We start from the raw sequence: 18,748 nt of genomic DNA on the forward strand, positions 1-18,748 counted from the left end.
GTGAATGAAAAAGTAGTAGAGTTTACTACCTGCCAGGGCTGTACCTTCAAAGTCTTAATGACATTATTGTCTTTTAAAATGAGTGTTATAGGAAATTAAATGCTGCTTCAGTCTGCAAGTTCCCTTAGGGGCCCAGGTCATTAGAAGAACCATAGTGAAGGTTTTTTCAAGAAGATATCCATTCACTTATGCATCTTATACTTGAGAGCCGTGATGCACCTGGCTCTGGGAGACAACACCGGCCATTTTTTAAGCCCTACTTTGGGTGTAACTGGTAAGTTGGGGAATAGAGAATTATGGACGGTCTCCTGCAGACACAGCCTTAAGCAGGGCCCTTGAGAGGAGAAGCATTAGAACCAGCCAAAGCGAGGGAAGAGGAAGAGAATTTTCTTTCCAATTAATTCACTTGCCCATCGATTCAACAAGCATGTACTGACCACCCTCCATCGCCATCACGGAGGTCACGAGGCACACAGAACAAGAGGTACTATCAAAATCAAGAAATGTAAGTGCAACATTTAGAGGATACTTAATTGACCACTTGTAGGGAGTGAATGAGAAAAGTAACAGGAGATTAGAGAAATCTCCCCAAATGTCAATGGGGTGGATTCTCAGTGAAAGTCTCGCTGAGTAGCCAAGGCTAGATTGACCCTGCATAGGGTGACCATGATACTATCACCCAGATTCTTGAGCACAAAGGATGGAAGCACTGATAATTCAGCTTGGACAACAGGAGTGCTGTGTAAACTGTGACGATCCCAGGCAAACCAGGACACTGATCTCTTAGCTTTAGAGAACTGGCAGGGGTGAGACACGGTCTCATACAGAAAGAATGATGTGTGTGACAGCTTTGAAGCAGAAATGATTAATTGCAAATTGTTGCAGAACTTAATACAATTATTTAAGTGTGATGGTAACAGGGCTTATTATAGTACCTGCTAAAAAAATATTTGTCAAAGACAGAAGGAGAGGGAGGTTGGCTTGCTACGAGTAAGACCCACCTTTGGAAAATAATATTCCATCAGAACCACCGAAGTTAGTGAAGTCTCTTAAAATGTTTGGCTTTGAGGGACACATGGGTGGCTCATTTGGTTAAGCGGCTGGCTCCTGATTTTGGCTCAGGTCATGATCTCAGGGTGCTGGGATCGAGCCCCATGTCAGGCTCTCTGCTCAGAAGGGAGTCTGCTTAAGGATTCTCTCTCTCTCTCCACTTCTGCCTCTCCCCACCACTCTCTCTCTCTCTAAAATAAATAAATAAACCTTAAAATGTTTGACCTTGATTTGTGTCTTAGTCAACCTTTGAAACGAGCATGAGTATCTGCAGTAGAGTGCAAAGGTCATGGCTTGGATGTGGGTCTTCAAGCACAAGTCTACCATTTAGGTTCCAAAGCTGTCTCCTCAATTATAAAAGGAGATGCAGTTGCCCCCTCCAAAGTCTCCTCTGCAGTTTAAATGAGATAATATTTCAATGGACACAGTGCTCCGGGCACATGGTCAACCTCAGCCCAACTTCCCTCTTTTTCTCTCCCCGCAAAAATCCAAAAGCACCATGTATGCTGACATACCCTACTACGACCTTAATTCCTACCCAAACATCCTTATAAACATGAGGGAAGTTTACAAAGAAAACGCAAAATAACCAAAGCCCTTCAGCCCAGGAGGGGAAAATGTCTTGGGAACAAAACACTGCAAGGCTTCTGAAACCAAGACTCCACGAGGGGCAGCACGGTGTGCATATTTTCACCAATGAATAAAGAGTCAAATAGATTTTTGAAAAGAAATTTGGATAATTTGACCATTTGAAGAACCACGTCGAATAGATTTTAATGGCATTTTAAGCCTTCGAAAATCAGGCTCCTTAATGTAAATGCTGACAAACCCTTAACTATAACAAGACATCCATCGACACAGTAATAGCTTTAAGAGGGAGAGTAAAACACCTATTTACATTTTGAGTATAAAGCCTATTCCCTAAACACGTTCACGTTGGAATCAGATAAAAGACCAAGAGGCAGCCTTGGCCTGATTGACAGATGTCACAGTGGCAGGAGGATGAACTGAGATCAATCTCTAAAACCACTATTAGTGATTGTTCCCCATTTAAAAATCAAATGTTGTTATGACCGAATTCTACTTCCTGCCTGGGAAGGCCATTTCGACTTTATACTTGCACAAGCTGACCTGGAACGGGGGATGCGAAATATTGGCCAACGGTTCCCAGCCAGGGATCCACAGGGATCCTTCACCAGGGATGCTGTCGGTCCATGTGCTGGGCCTTCCCAAACTCCAGCCTGACGCAAAGGAGCTGTGAACAAACATTGTTCGAAAGACACCATGGAAAGAAAGAACGCAGGAGAACACCTCCTGCGAGGAGTCCTGTTCCCTGCTTCTTCTGTGTTCGCTCCTGTTCCTAAGGGGATAGCAAGCCCCCAGACTCAGTTTTCTAGGAGCGAATTCACAGCTGAAATGGGCTCTCTCAACTCCAGCTTGGGAAACTGAGTCTGCAGAGCAGGGGAGTGCTGCACACAGAATCACCAGCCAGGAAAAAAATAAGCCAAGCAGGCACCGGGGCCCCAGGCTCCCATCTATGCAGACCGCGCTGCCTCGGGCACCCAGCCCTCCAGACCCTGAGCCATATCCTGGCTCCGCAGCGCCAGCCCGAGTTCCGCCTCTGTCTTGAGAAGTGCCATTCTGAATCCCAAATGTGCCAGCCTTATTACCATCATCAACAGACTTCTTAATGAAGCTGCCAATACTGTCAATGGCATCTTTAATGACACTTCATAAAGAAAAAGAATTCTGCAACCCCCTCTTACATCGCCATTTGGTTCCTTTGCTTTATGGCAGGCTCAAAATGCTCTCTGAATAAAGACAACAACAGTAATAATAATAATAAAATAATAGAAGCTAATATTGATTGAATTCCAATCCTGGGTCAGGTACTGTCAGATGTAAAGTGGAATAACTAGTCCAAATAAATATGGACGGAAGAGACTGCCAGCCAGACACACTTTCTGGACTTAGTAGCCAAGCCCTGCCCCACTCAATGTGAGATGCTGATTTGCTTACCCCGTCCTGGTGCTTGTGTCGTGCCGGGCGCTCCCTGGTATAGACCTTCAAGGACTGAGGCACTAGTGTCCTTGGTTCTGGAGAAACAAATAACAATAATAATAATAACAATAATAATAATAAGGCATAGGGAGATCAAGGCAGCATGTCCAAGGTCAGCTAGTGGACGATGGGCAGAATCAGAATCAGAACCCACATCATTCCATTTCCCAAGCCTTATCGCTGCCCCTGACGACACCAAGGGCTCCTCTACCAAACTTCCGTACTACCAGATGGATGGGCCAGGAGTGTCCCAGGGGGTGACATGGTTGGAGAAGCAGAGCAAACATTTCTCTCCTGACTCCGAAACAAACACCAATGACACAGTCCCATCTGAAAACTGACAAGACTGCACGGAGAAACCAGATCACAGATGGCCTTGATGACCCCTCCTGCTCTTTTTAATACCTTAAGATGGAGCAGACTTCTATGGGCTAACCACCTAACATGTTCTTCCAAGAAGAAAAGAGATGTCAAAGTTTAAACAGTAACACAATTCCTAAATGGGGGAGAGCTTAACATCCCTAACTTTCCAGGATGAGACGCCTACCGCCGTCATCAACATTCTAAGGGAGGGGGAGACAGAGCCTCAGCAGGTAGTTAGCCTGGGGCGTCTGTGAAAGGGGCATGGGCTTCAAAGAGCATTCGGTCCACGTGTGGGGCCCGGCTTTGCTGCCCACCAGCCAGGTGATCTGAGAATGAGCCAAGCTCTCTGAACAAAGCCAGTCTTTGTGGGTGGAACAGGAAATGACAGGATGAGAGGGGATGTCCAGAATTCTGGATACCTCGGGGGTGGCTTGTCACTGGGGGTAACTGGCTGGGCTCTGGGGCCTGCAGCCCGAGTACCACTTTCTGTGGCTGAGAAGCATTGAAAAATTACTTCACCTCCCTTGGTTTCCTCATCTACACAATAAAGACAAGAGTAGGCTACATCGGGGCTGTGAGGCTAAGATGCAGGAACAAATATAATGAGCTTAACACGGATTCATCAGTGATTGCTAACAGGAATGTTCTCGGCTTCATACTGTTGGCCTTGATTTGGCTCATATGTTTGGTTCACTCCATAACCCTGCCATCCGATTCTAACGCAAAGAGGTTCTGTGTGCAAAATCACGTACAGTTGACCCCTGAGCAACAGGGGTTCGAACTGCATGGGTCCACTTATATGTGGACCTGTCCCATTTTTTACAAGGGCAGTACTCTAAATGTATTTTCTGTCCCTTATTATTTTCGTATTTGTTTATTTAAATTCAACTGGCCAATGAATAGTACATCAACAGTTTTTGGTTTAGTGTTCAATGATTCATCAGTTGCTTATAACACCCAGCGCTCATCACATCACATGCCCTCCTTTATGCCCATCACCCAGTTACCCCATCCCCCCACCCACCTCCCTTTCCACAACCCTCAGTTTGTTTCCCAGAGTCAAGAGTCTCTCATGGTTTGTCTCCCTCTCTGATTTCTTCCCATTCAGTTTTCCCTCCCTTCCCCTATGACCCTCTGCACTATTTCTTTTCTTTATGATTTCCTTAATGACGTCTTCTTTTCTCTAGCTTAATAATGCTTTCTTTTATTATAAGAAAACAATATATAATGCATATAACATGCAAAATATGTGTTAATCGACTGTTTATGTTACTGGTAAGGCTTCTGGTCAACCATAGGCTATTAGTGGTTAAGTTGGGAGGTAGTCAAAAGTTATACACAAAATTTCGACAGAGCAGAGAAGGGGCACGCCTGACCTCTGCATCGTGCATATGTATATATGAAAACTACTAAGGCTCAGAATGTGCCACTGTACTTGAAATCCAATTGGAAAATCCTTCTCTACCAGCCCACCACCATACGTCACCATTGAAGCTGAAATTGGCTGACTGACTAACTGATGCCTGAAAGGATCTGATACCATTGCCCTTCTTCAACAGATCCCATGTAAAAATGTCTTTAAAAATTATATTTTGGGGGCACCTGGTTGGCTCAGTCAGCTAAGCATCTGCCTTCGGCTCAGGTCATGATCTCAGGGTTCTGGGATCGAGTCCCACATCGGACTCTCCAGTCAGCAGAGAGTCTGTTTTCCCTCTCCCTCTACCCCTCGCCACCCTCACCCCCCGCTCGTGCTCTCTATCTCTCTCTCTCAAATAAATAAATAAAATTACATGTTTCTCCAGTTTCATCATTGAAGTGCCAATGGCCCTCCTATTATTTAGTGGTGGAAACAGTTTTTTTTTAAACCACAGAGCAAAGCTGTAAAAATAAGAACTTCACATATTTTTCTTCTGGCTAAATAAATCTCTACATTGGTTCCTCTCAAATGTTAGGAGGGAAAACATTTGGTACAGAGGCTTTTAATAAAATGAGAGATGAAAAAGAAGGAAGAGCAGAGCAAGAGTGAAAAGAAGAGTTTGGGGGCCCAGTGATGCACCTCTTGCTTTGGAATGTTTCTCTTCCTACTCCCTGAAGTTCCCGTTTCTCTTGTGACCCTCAATGGTCACTTTAAAGTTCTCTGAAAGCAGCACAGTGGTCTTTATGGAGGTATCACCCGTCACACCTCTCCCACTGGGGTCGTGCGTCTGCTCAGAGCTCAGGAAGGCAAGGATGGTTCACCGCTCTGTCTTACAGATGCCCAGATTGGAGCTCAGACAGGGTGGGGACTGCCTCAGGGCCCCGTGGCTCCAGCGCCCAAAGCTGCTGCTCAAACCACTCACGATCCTAAGGTCACACCGTGAAGTCACACTGTCTGGGTCACAGACATCACTTCCCAAATCTAAACCACAAGACGGTGACATTAAGCGTAACCCTCAGACACCAAGGCGCAGAAAATTGCAACAGCATCTAACAGCAGACGCAGGGGCTGATGGGAAACAAGAGAACAACCAAAGAGCCACCACCAGCCTCTCACAGTTGGGGCATTATGAGTGGCCTTTCTTTCCTGACTTCTGTGGTATAAAACATTAACAGCGATGGTCATATGCCTGTAATAAAACAAATGTATTTGCAATTCATTTTCTCTTTTGCTCTGTGGGTTCCCCAGAAGTTTTCTTTGGAATCAACTAGGACGTTAAAGAAAGTTAAACAAAGCCCCTCAGTTTTCTAAAACAATCCGTTCGGCACTTTTCTAGAGCCTACTACATCTGTAGACCAAGACCAGGCAGCTTGCGAGGCTGCAGGCTAGGACAGGACCTGTCCCCTTGTGATAGAGCTGGGGGGACAGCAATTACATAAAGCAGTCAATTACAGGAAGAGCCAAGACAATAAATAATCAAATGTTCAAGTCGACCTTGTGAGAGCCGAGCTGTCTTGTTCAGGCAGCGTAGGGCAGCATTTCTCACCGGCAACCCGTGATTCTTCGGTGAACCTGCCCAGCCAACAGGTTCGAGGGGTTTCTGAAGAATTCCCAATTTACCATATGCATCCCGTCAGACTGTTACTTCCTAATGCAGTGTTTTTTCCAACACCACTTCCAAGCTCTCAGAGTTGTATTGTACTAATAAGTAGTGATTTTGGAGTCTCTAAATGTTAGACTGTATAATGAAAAAGGGCAAGGAAGTGTTTTTAAATACCAATGAATTCCAGCATGCTGGGCTGCCAGAAGTCTGGTCTCTACCTCCGCTTTCCAGCCCAAGTGTTTGGGATTCGCACGTGTCAGAAGCTGGTGAGTAGAGGTGGGGTCCTCCAACCTTCCTCGCAGGGTCCTGCAGAGTCTGGGCTGTCAGGAAGCCTGCCCACCTTGGTGAGGCCAGCTGGCCTTGAGTCCCTGCACAGAAGTCCTAAGTAGGGGCTCCCTGGACATCTCCTCAGCAACCCCACCCTTCACTCTCTCCATGGCTCAATTTTAAAGAAAGCAGTAGCCCTCAGGTGCATTTCAAAGGGATATTCCCTTGCAGGACAGTTGGAAACATTGACAGAAGGAACTTTTTAAACCTATGAGATGAGGAATGGTGTGAGGAACCAGGAATTTTTATTCTGGAACAACCTATAGCGATCAACTTTGTAGTTCCAAAGTACTGCCGTAGGGAATTTGCTACTGCCAGCCTACTAAATGGTGGCCTCTGTCCAGGAACTGCACGATTGACGTAACCCTCATAGCATCTCTAGGGAGACAAGGAGTCCACTCTACCCAACCTTGCAAATGGGGAGGTAAGGAGCAGTGAGTGGGCCCCTGATTTGGTCACCAACTGCTACGTAGCAAACCACCACAAACTTACTGGCTTAAAAAAAATCAACAATCGTTCATTTTGCTCACAGATCTGAAGTTCGGGCCTGGCTGGGTAAGGACTGCTGATCTCTGCTCCATGAGGCTTCATCGGGGTGGCTCCCCTGGGACTGGACTTGAAGAGCCACTCCCCATGTGGTTAGCAGGTGCATAGCTGAGCTAGGATCCCCACAGGGGGCCTCTGTTCCTCTACAAATGAGGCGCTCGTGGATCCTCTTTGGGTTCTTCATGGCATGGTGCCTGGGAGCCAAGAGCAGGAGTGTCAAGAGACCAGCGCAGAAGCAGCAAGATTCCTTATGATCTAGCCTCACCTGTCCCAGAACACTGCTTCCACCCGGTTCTGGCGGTAGAGCAAGTCCCTAAGGCCAGCCAGGTTCAAGGGTAGGGAAACTAGGCTCCATTTCTCAGTGGGAGAAAGAGCCAGGCCTTCGCAACCAGTTTTGTTCTATACGGTGCCCAAAGGTAACATTGCGGTGCAGTTACTAGAAAATAAAATGGATCCTGGAGAGTCAAAAATAGCATACAGAGAGTTTTCCACATGCTTCTCCACCCACAGTGTCGTTCAGCCTTGTTTTTTAACTGCTCTGAGACTTGGGGTCCCCCCTGTAGCCCACCTCTAACAGCACAGAAAGGAGTCAGTGTGATCCTCTACACCCAGCCCCACTCAATGGCTAGCTTCCCTCGCTGTCCCCTCATGCCAGTTGGGACCCACCCAGAATATGACCACACCCCAAGCCACCTGGCAGTCCAGGCAAGGCCTAGACGGACTGTAGGACGACTCGGGATGTTCAGCCTGCGGTGTGTTGTACGGTGTAAGAGGACATGAATTAGCTGTTTTATGAGAAACTCAATTTCCTTATTACAGGGCAAACAGCCACTGTTCTATTCTAACTAACTAGACTGATTCAATTAACGGTACTAAATACAGTTCCTACTTGAAAATAACTTCAGTTTACTGCTTCCACAAACCTCATTACATTTGATTAAACAAAATACATAGTAATAGACAAAAGATGTTGCAAACTTTTGGCCATGGCCCATTGACTAGGGGCCTGCAGCGTTCGGCAGGGAGGAGGAATTACCAGGGTGGGCTGTGAAGCCAGACAGCGACACTGTGAGCTCTGCTTTGCCTCCCCACGGCCCTGGGACCCAGAGCTCAGACGCCCCCTCTCACTTAAGAAGAGGGAAGAGTGGGGCACGTGGGTGGCTCAGGCGATTGAGTGTCCGACTGTTGATTTTGGCTCAGGTCATGATCTCAGGGTCATGAAATCAAGCCCCGCATCGGGTTCCATGCTCAGTATAAGGTCTACTTGAGATTCTCTCTCTCCTTCTCCCTCTGCTTCTCCCCCTGCCCCTGCTCTCTCTCTCTCTAAATTAAATAAATAAAATCTAAAAATAAAGTAAAAAGAGGGAAGAGTGCCCACTTCCAAGAACTGTCATGAGGAGGGAACGAGAATATCACATTGCTATGGGATGAGTTGTGCCGTCCCACCCAGATTCCTACGTTGCGGTCCTCGCTATGACTGTGCTTGGAGAAGGGGTCTATGAGGAGCTGATAAATGCTAAGTCAGGTCAAAAGGGTGGGCTCATCCAATAGGACTGATGTCCTTCTCAAGAGGAAGAGACACCGGAGACCGTTCACTCCCACTCACACTCTCTCCACGCACAGAAAGGCAAGGCCACGCAATGACACAGTGAAAGGGTGCAGTCCCCAAGCCAGGAATTTTCCAGCACCTTGATCACAGACTTGTAGGCTCCAGGACTATGAGAAGATAAGTGCGCAGTGTTAAGCCAGCTAGGCCACGGTGTTTTGTTACACAGCAGGAGCTAAGACGTACATGGCGTGGCCGGAACAGTCCGGGGCACATAACGAGGCTGGAGAAGCTCTTCAGCAGCTGCTCCATTGTGTATTTCCTAAGTTCCCCTTTTGTGACATTTTGGAACTAGGATACATCCAGAATACCCTCTCCGGAAGAGGCGAGCATTAAAGAAAAGGAACACCATAACCAAAAGGATAAACACAAAAAGAACAAAAACCGGTGTGTTAGCATGCTCACTGGCCTCTCGACTGAAGCATAGGGAAGGCAGGAGCTGCCACGTTCGATTTTGTTTCCGCTCTGCCCAGCACAGGGCCCAGAGCATGCACAGCAGACATGGGTCAATGACTAATGATGAAAGAAAAGAGCCAGGTGGAATTCTACGGGGCAAGCAGGAAAATGTGACTCCTCTTTGGTTGGATTCCATTCTACTCAATTACACAAACACTTTTCAAAGTCTTCCTGCTCTACACGGACTCGGGGTCAATAAAAAAGTCCCTGTCCTCAAGCAGAGAAAGAAGAAATATCGCCACTTATCAGAAAACAAGACAAGGGACGCTACAGAAGGTTTCAGGTGCTCAGGAACCCACAGGAGGGACAGTCAAGGTCGCCTTAGAAAGAACAGAGAAACCAAGTGTCAGGACGTTCGGGGTTGAGCCTTAAAAAAATGGGTCAGGAATATCAACCAGCATTTACAAAAGTGTCCACAAACCTTGGTAAACAACTCAGCCCTGCAACTAATTAATACAGGGTTGGGTCTGCATGCAAACAGAAAACAAATACGTCCATAGATCTTGCCCTGATTTGTCTTTATTGTTGAAGTGAGAAATAATTGTAGAAAAAACAAATTCCCAGGGGAGCAACTTGGGGTAGGATTCACAGCCAACCCAGGAGGTCCAAGCACAAACACATGGGGCCACTGCAGATTCTGACATGGCTCTGGGGAAAGGGCCCAGGGCGTCCCATGTCCCACTGTGCCCTCACCATGTAGCAACAGGGCTGGGTGTGCAGTAAGTCCTTGATGAATGATGGATTGGTGAATGGACGTGCCAGCTTGCTCTAATGAGAGGTTGCTGACTTTCCTTCCCTGTTCATCCAGGTTCCCCTGCCCCTTTGGGGAACTAGTATAGGGCTCCTCCTGTGACAGGTGCTTCCCTGACCTTTGGGCGTTTGGTGAATGGAGTCAGTGGTCAAGGCAAACTACAGCCCTCTTGAGGTGACAATAACCTTACTAAGTGGATTATCCCCTTTATGTCCAGTAGGTTTCTGCTCTTTAATCAATTTTAAGCTGTTTTTCATCATTGCCTTCTTTCAGCTAAATTCTGAATCAGCCACAATTGTTTTAAGAAGGAAAGCAGATGCTTTAGTGCAAAGAGCATTGGTTTGGAGCCCAGACAGTTGGAGCCCTCCTCCAGGAGCCCCACTTAGCAGCTATGCAACCTTGAATGTGTCCCTAACACTTCCTTCTTCTGTCCAGGATCCGGAAGACGGAAAGCATGTGAATTTCTTGCCATTCTGCCATGAGCATCAGGTGGGAATGTGCAAATGAAGCACCCGGCACATAGTAGGAGCTTTAAAAACTCTAACTCCCTTCCCTCTTCCCCATGGCCCCTTCACACTCTACCCTCGCTTCCACTAGCAATAGATGTGAAGGGGCTTTTCCGCACGGAATGCTTATTAGAAAACATTCCTGGGTGGGAGGGGAACAGCAAAAACAGTGGACATGTGAGGGAGGACGTGACCCGCTGTTCACCAGGGAAATCCGGACTTGTCTACAACTGCTGGTCATTTAAAACCAACAATTTCGCAGGAAGTTCAGGTAGCTGGGAGTGCCCAAAAAAGCTTCTGGCTGTCGGTGCCAACTGGCAGCCTATTTGTGCCTCTTTCATATTCTGATGCAAATTTCCCAAGCTCACTTCTTGGAATAAAAATATTAGCACGTGTACTTGGGGAAGTGTGGACTGACAGGCAGACCCTCCTTCCACACTTGACGGCGGGGCTCTGTCCGGGGCACCTTCTCTTTCCCAAAATATTTATCACTACACCCTACACAATAAAAACGGACTGAACCACTGTGAATCTTGCTGGTTCCCGGACTGAGACGCACGAAGACTCATTGTGAGGAGCACAGCAATAGACAAACAGGGCTTTTGTTAAAATTCATACATAATCAAAACAAATCGAATATCCACCCTTATTTCCATAGGGAGCAGCGCTATAATGATTAATGCTTGACAATGATATTTAATTAAAGCTTATTTACTTTATAAATACTTTCCGAGTATTTTTCCTGTGGTATACCAAGCATTCACATTGTAGCATAATCTAACACATCATAGATGAAGACAAGGGTTATAATAACAAGAAGAAATTCACATCAACATCGGGCAGAGCCTGGAAACATTTTTTACAATAAGGAATATTTGCTGTGCGCAAATTTGAAAGCAATTTGATTCTCGAGGCCTGTAGTGTTGTCTCTGTCTCTCTCTGTCTCCGTCTCTCTCTCTTTCTCAAAACATACATCACACAGACAAACACATATCCCCTCAAATGTGCGTCTACGATTTTTTTTTCACCTATTTTTTGTTGCAAAAGCCCTCATTCCCTCCAACCCAGCCTCAGGCTTCTGACATACTTAACCCTGAAATTTTCAGCTTCAGTATGTTCTTGCCTAAAAATCTAGAGATAGAATCGGCACATAGATCTATCCCAAATCTCACACCAGAAATCTCAGTCCTGTTTTTCAGGTACGAGTACAGGATGAAGAAAGTCATATTATGAAATTTCATTCTGGAAATTCGTCTTACATCTCTAAGACTTTCCCCCAAATTCCAACCGATTGGGTCTAATCTTATAGTATCAGTTAGTGATCTTTAGTGTAACTGAAATTCTTATCCTTCCCAATTAGAAGAAATCTGCTTTTATTTGTGCCGTTTCTGGGAAAGGCACAACAAACCATTTATTCACTGCGAAAAGAAGTTCAAAGGCAGACTTTGGAAAACAACCATTTTTAAATTCAAAAAAAAATTGTTTTCTAATTTGTCACTAAGGTCAGGTCGCCATAGAAATAATAGAATGAGACGGAGAATAAGCATGCATTCTGGCTCACTACAGAAAGCATCAAGTTCTTTACACTTTGCTTCTAGACCCATCGCCTAAATAAACAGCAGGATTCCTGTCCTTTGAAATGAAACAGAATTTACGGGCCTGCCTGAGGAGGAGAGAAAGCCCAGCCTCCCCCCACCTCCGCAGGAAGCCGGTACACGGATTCCTAAGGGGGCTGCTCAGCTAGCCCACGGGAAATGCTGGCCACCTGTGGTCCTACAACGTGCCAGCCATCCTAGAAACCATGTCATCGACATTCTCGCCAATACGGGAAGTGCCCACTCTCCCCACGGCATTTCTGAAGGTCCCCATTCCTGATGAACTTACCCAATTCAAAACTCACATCGTATGGGTAATGCTGACAAAAGATGACAGGCATGTCATTTTGCCAGATTAAGAAGGGGGCGTGATGTAACCGTGGAGTCTGTAAGGTGTACAAGTCTCTTGACAGGACAAATGTAAAACCCTCTACTTCTTTACGTTTCAAAATGTACATTTTTTCCCCTGATTCACATGATCTCCAATTAAGATGTAGTGAACATTATCCGTGTTTTAAGTGAAACTGTCTAAATTTGCATAATTGCAATGGGCATACTTGTCATTGACCCACTGCCTGCGTAGCCCCATTTTACAGATGAAGAAAGGCTTAAATGAGATGAATCTTTTTAAGAGGAAATTAAAGAGAGTTGGGGATATAAACCCAGGGCCAAACCCCTGGGGGCACTATTCCCTGCATTGGAAATAAAATCAGATTAGCTTTAGGTCTGCCAACACTCGAGCCAAAGACACACGGAGGACGCTGGTGAGCCGTCAGTTTGGAACCACGTTAACCCACAAGAGGAGTTCTTTCTGTAGGTATCAATGACATCTGGCTTTCAAATCTAGAAGGTAGCTGGAAATGAACTGAATTTACTTAATTCTGTTTTTAATTCATGAAAAATATACCACTTTCTCTGTTCTACATGAGTTAATATTCCAAATAGGGTGCTTGCTTTTATTTCTTATCATAATAACGAAAGTGTATTTTATAACAAGGTGTTCTATTGCTTTCTAACGGTTCAGCCTACATGTGTACATAAATGTTAAATGAGTTGGAGAGGCATTAAAGCCCATTTTAATGCTTTTAAAACCAAAGGTGACATCCATTTAGGCTGGCTTTCTAATAAATTCTGATTTTTTTTTCATTTGGGGAAAAATATATAATTGCTAAGTTTATGCAATTTAACAAGGTATTTTTAGCCTCAGAATAATAAATCCCTTTTAAATCGATGGGCTTTGTACTTATTACAAAGAGTTAATAATATGAGGCAGGCAAAAAGGAAGTGCCGTTTTTAAATGCTTTATTGATAAGTTGAGACCAAGAGTTATACCAACAGAGAAACTGTGAAGAAGGAGAATAGTGATGAAGTTAAAATATAAACAAATATATAATGCCACTTTGCAGGATTAAGTGCACTGTCTAAAAGAAAAATTTGAGGAAATAATTTAAATAAATGGTATAATAAGATCCTTTTAAGAGACAGCTGTTCGGATCCATATTTAGATTCATGTTCTTTTATCCATTCTATGAATAACAACCAGCTTTTGTTATTTCCTTACATGAAACCATTTTTAAAATAAATTTCAAGTGTTATAAATCACTCAGAACGTACGTACCCCTAATTCATGCAGTTTTATTGCCACTAAGGAAATCATCATTCTTTTACACTTTATCTCTCTGTCTTTTTCTCCAAGTCACTTCTTGATTGCAGGAGCCTGGATAGTTAAGGGTGGTTGTTGTGTTGTGTTGTGTTGTGTTGTTACGTTTTGTTTTTAAATATCATTATTGGGAACTCACCTTTTCAAATCAAAATGTTTTCACATTTTTCAAGGGGAGAAATTTCAAACCCTTGGTAAATACTCTGTACAGAGTTATAACAAGTAAGTTGATAGACATGTAAATATCTATATATTTCAAATACCGTTTTATATGATTTTATGAAGATTTAAAGGGCCTTCATTTTGCAAAAAAAGCAATTTTGCAGGCCATTAGTCCATAATACAAACGAGTCTCTTGGCGTATTAAAGAAAAAGGGAAAAGGGTTCAACAGCCAAGGTATGGAGACTTGAAGAGTGGGATCGACAAATGTACACTGTTCCGTTTCCATGCGGCACCCTGCTCACGTACTCGATAATGTGTTTCCATAATGCGACAACCGCAGCTCACACACAAACGCACACAATTGTACAAGCACATTGCAATGTGTAGGCTCTATTACGCACTAATACACACACACAGGTAAACAAGTCAAGAACACAAAGTCCACAATGAGCCATAATGCATGAGCTGTGACTACAGTAGAAATAACGTGTTACGTTCATAGACAGCTGAACCAATCCACTGACATATCAGTAACCCTGCTTACTAATGAATCCTGGAGTAATAATTCATGTGTTTAAGTGTTGGGAAGAAGGAGGGACAGAGAAGCCAACTGTCCCTGTTTGCCCGGGATCTAGGGGGTTCTCAGACATGGCACCTCCAGTACCCAAGCTGGGAAAGGCCCTGGGCAAAATGGTACAAGTCGATAAGCCTAAAAAGCTGTTGGGAATTCATTTTGGTTGGTACAAGGGCCACCGAGAGAAGAAACTGGAAAACATAATAACGGTCTAGAAAAAAAACAACAAACCTGAAAAAAGAATGATTTGAATGTGTTGTCTAACAAGAAAGTTTACCAGAAGCGAAGGAAATTTACCTTTAACAGAGGCTTTTGGTCTTAAAAAATGGAAAGGTCCTCAGCCTCAAAGCAGAATAGCAACTTCAAATAATTCACAACTTCTAGTACCACTTCATGTGAAAAGGGGTTGTTTCGGGGCGCCTGGGTGGCGCAGTCGTTAAGCGTCTGCCTTCGGCTCAGGGCGTGATCCCGGCGTTCTGGGATCGAGCCCCACATCAGGCTCCTCCGCTATGAGCCTGCTTCTTCCTCTCCCACTCCCCCTGCTTGTGTTCCCTCTCTCGCTGGCTGTCTCTATCTCTGTCAAATAAATAAATAAAATCTTTAAAAAAAAAAAGGGGGGGGTCGTTTCATTTTCATTGAGAAAGTTTCTGAAAAGAATGGATTCAGTGGGTCCGAGATATTTTAATAGCATTTTTGAATGTTTTGGGTGAGGAGTCAAAATTTTTTTAATTTTACCCTGGCTAATACATATCTTAAAATGCTGAAAATGACAATGGTACAAAATCGTAACTGGGGGGAAAAAATTGTCAGATCAATTTCACAAGAGATTACAGTAAAATTTTTAAAAATTAGACCAAATTCCTGCCTTAAATCAGTGAATGATTAAGACAAAGGTGCCAATGAAATCTGATGAAACCGATCCAGAAGCAGGCTTTTGAAATGTTACCCCCATAAAAAGAGCCCATAAAATTAATCTACCTGGACGCTTTCCCTGTTAAATCAGCACAGAAATAACTTTTAAGCACTTAAGACATTAGTTGCAAAATGCATGGTCTCCAGTTGTTCACATACACAGATCCATGATGCTGAGAACTTGAATCTCTCTAGCCCAACACAGAAAACACAGACAAGAACCGAACAAGGGATGTCTGTCAGAAACACCTGCGATTGTGCTCATTAGAAAGAGTAGCATCAGAAATCCAGAAGAAGGGGGGAAAGTTGGACATCCCCCAAATCATTTTAGATCACCAGAACTCGTATATTCCTTCCACTATCAAAAATAAATCATATAGGGGCGCCTGGGTGGCTCAGTCAGTTAAGCGTCTGCCTTCAGCTCAGGTCATGATCCCGGAGTCCCAGGTTCAAGCCCCATGTCTGGCTCCCTGCTTGGCGGGGAGTCTGCTCCTCCCTCTCCCTCTACCCCTCCCCCTGCTCCTTCTCTCTCACTCTCTCTCACTCGCTCTCTCAAATAAATAAATAAAATCTTTAAAAACAAAACAAAATAAAATAAAATAAAATAAAATAAAATAAAATAAATGATATCACTCTGGTCCCCCTGTACCACTTATTTAAACTTGGCACATGCTGTACCAGTCTGTGTATACCAATACCACCCTATTGGTACAGGGTGTTCATACCCCCTTTAAAGGATGACTGGAGGCTTCGGGAGGTCTGGTGGCTTGCCTGAATGGGGCTAGATATGCCCAGGGGGAAAAGATTTATTGCCCAGTGATGTGATTATCACAGGACAGCTGCCTCGGAGGCAAACTTTCCACCCTGAAATTGATAGGAGAAAATAATGAAAGAGAGAAAGAATCTTAGCTTCCAGGTCAGACAGACCCCAGTTGAAATTCCAGCTCTTCACCTGGATACTTACATGTAATAAACAAGTCACTTAACCTCTCCAAGCATCCCTGCCCCCAGTTTTGCTTCATGTAAAACAGGACCACCAGGTTGTTCAAAGTTAAGCCTAGAATTACTCTATGATTCAGAAACTCCATTCCTGTGGATATACCCCCAAGCAACAGAACAGGGACACAAACTGATCGTTGTGCACCCATGTTCCCAGCAGCATTATTTGCAAGAGCCAAAAGGTGGAAATGACCCAGGTGCCCATCCATGGAGGAAGAGATAAACAAAATGGGGTCTACCTATACAACGGAATATTATTCAACCATAAAAATGGATGAAGTTCTGGTAGAGGCAACAACATGGATGAGGCTTGAAAACGTGATTGCTTAGTAGAATATACCAGACACAAAAGGACACATCCTGTGTGGTTCCACTCCTAGGAAATATCTAGACGAGGCCAATTCAGAGACAGAAAGTAGACCAGAGGTTGCTAGAGGTGGAGGGAAATGGGAATGGGGACTTATTGCTTAATGGGGTACAGAAGTTGTTTGGGATGATGACAATTCTAGAAGTAGATGGGAATGGTAGCGGTGCAAGCTCGTGAATGCGAGGGACGACCCTGAATGATACACTTACAAATGGTTAAGACGGCAAATTAAATATTTTAGAACAAGTAACAGAACCGTCACTTACAGCTAACGCACAGAGTCAGAGAAATTAAAGTACAGCATTTATGGGAAAGTGGTGAAGAGGTGACAGCACTCGGTGTGCCTGTCCTTCCCCTTGGTGGCGCATGACCAGAGCCGCTCTGTGACACTGGGAACCTACCTGGCCTCGCGGGTATGCGTGCTGCTCTCAGCTCTCCAGGGCCAGAAGCTTCGAGCTCCTCCCTGTCTGCAGGGCCTGTGTTCCTACCTACTCAGGAAGTTCGCCTTCTTGAAGAGGAGAGGAAGTTGTGGGCCGTCAGCTTCTGACAAAGGCAATTAACAAGTTGTGCACCCGGGAACTTACTTTTTTCCCTAATCATGAGCTTTACAATTTACTGCATCTAGAAAGAAACTGAATTTAAAATGCAATTATTGTGCAGTAATTAACTTTGTCCAAATGAGGCCCTTTCAGAAAGCAGTTTCTTTGGAGACACATTATTGAGCCCGGTGTTGTTGGGTTGTTGTTTTGGTGTTTTGTGCTTTGTTTTATGTTTTTCAATAAAGTTTTTTTTTTTATGGTCAAATTGGTGGATTTAAAAAAAAAAAAAAGTCCGATTCGATATATTTGGGCTCTTTCCAAGAACTCTGTCAACAGTGTTCAGACTTTCAGCTTTCCACTTGTGGGGGAAAAGAAAGAGTCTCATTTCTGTAAATGAAATGTGTTTGTTGCCACATGAAATCTGCCTCCAGCCAGCCAGCCCGAGACAATGGCAGCAGCAATTAGATGTCATCCTTGTCCTCCCTTCAGAATGAACACGGTTTCACCCTCAAACGGCCCTAAAATTGCCAGCTCTGTCCAGGATAGAATGTATGCAAACCCCTGGCTGAAAGGGACAGGGGCCTTTGAGAACGGGACATACAATGAAAATGCCTTTTCTTCACCTCCATAATGTCATTTGAGATTCTTACTTTTCTTCCCTTTTTTGCCCCCCACGTACTATTACCAGGGAGGCAAGACAGCCCGTGAGAATACACGTTCCCTGGCCTGGACTCACTGGGGATCTTGGGGCGGAGAAGGGCTGAAGGTCCCAACCTTGACCCTATGCAGGAAACGAGGGAAACAGCCTGCTCCCCTTCTCCGTTTCTCTCTGGGAGAACATACAAAGCATGGCTTATTAGTAGAAGGCCTCTTAAATATCCCTTAAATCTAAAAAAAAAAAACAAAAACAAAACAAAAAAAAAACCTCCATGTGTCTCTAAATAACACGAGGTTCAGAAATCTGGGGCTCTGTCACCAAAGACCACCAGGAGGGGAAATTCTCAATGTGCGGCTACATAGGCTTTGAATCCAGGACGGGATTTCACATTATTAACCCCATTCGAAACACAACGGAAAGTGAGTCCAACGGGAGAAACTGACCCTTTCTCCTCTTCCCACAAAACCCCAGCTCTGCAAAGCCAAGGTGTTATCGGATTCTGCAGAAATTACCAGCCGCGTCCACGCGTTTTGCCAAGAGGAAGAAAAAAGAAAGAGAACGAGGGAGGAGTGAGAACCTCAGCAGATATACGTTG

The 18,748-nt window shown here is 44.6% G+C and overlaps 1 long non-coding RNA gene across 1 annotated transcript in view; it reads right to left on the reverse strand.

The window, feature by feature from the left end:
- Positions 1-17,445, reverse strand: part of LOC121105207 — a 46,003-nt gene extending 28,558 nt beyond the window's left edge. Inside the window, exons 1-2 of the long non-coding RNA XR_005837615.1 lie at positions 17,358-17,445; positions 3,070-3,146 (exon numbers count right to left, since the gene is read on the reverse strand). This is a non-coding gene — a long non-coding RNA (uncharacterized LOC121105207). The remainder of the gene's footprint in view (positions 1-3,069; positions 3,147-17,357) is intronic.
- Positions 17,446-18,748: the final 1,303 nt, after the last annotated feature.

The sequence above is a fragment of the Ursus maritimus genome, unplaced genomic scaffold (genome assembly GCF_017311325.1).
Source record: "Ursus maritimus isolate PB19 unplaced genomic scaffold, ASM1731132v1 scaffold_25, whole genome shotgun sequence".
Classification (NCBI taxonomy): domain Eukaryota; kingdom Metazoa; phylum Chordata; class Mammalia; order Carnivora; family Ursidae; genus Ursus; species Ursus maritimus.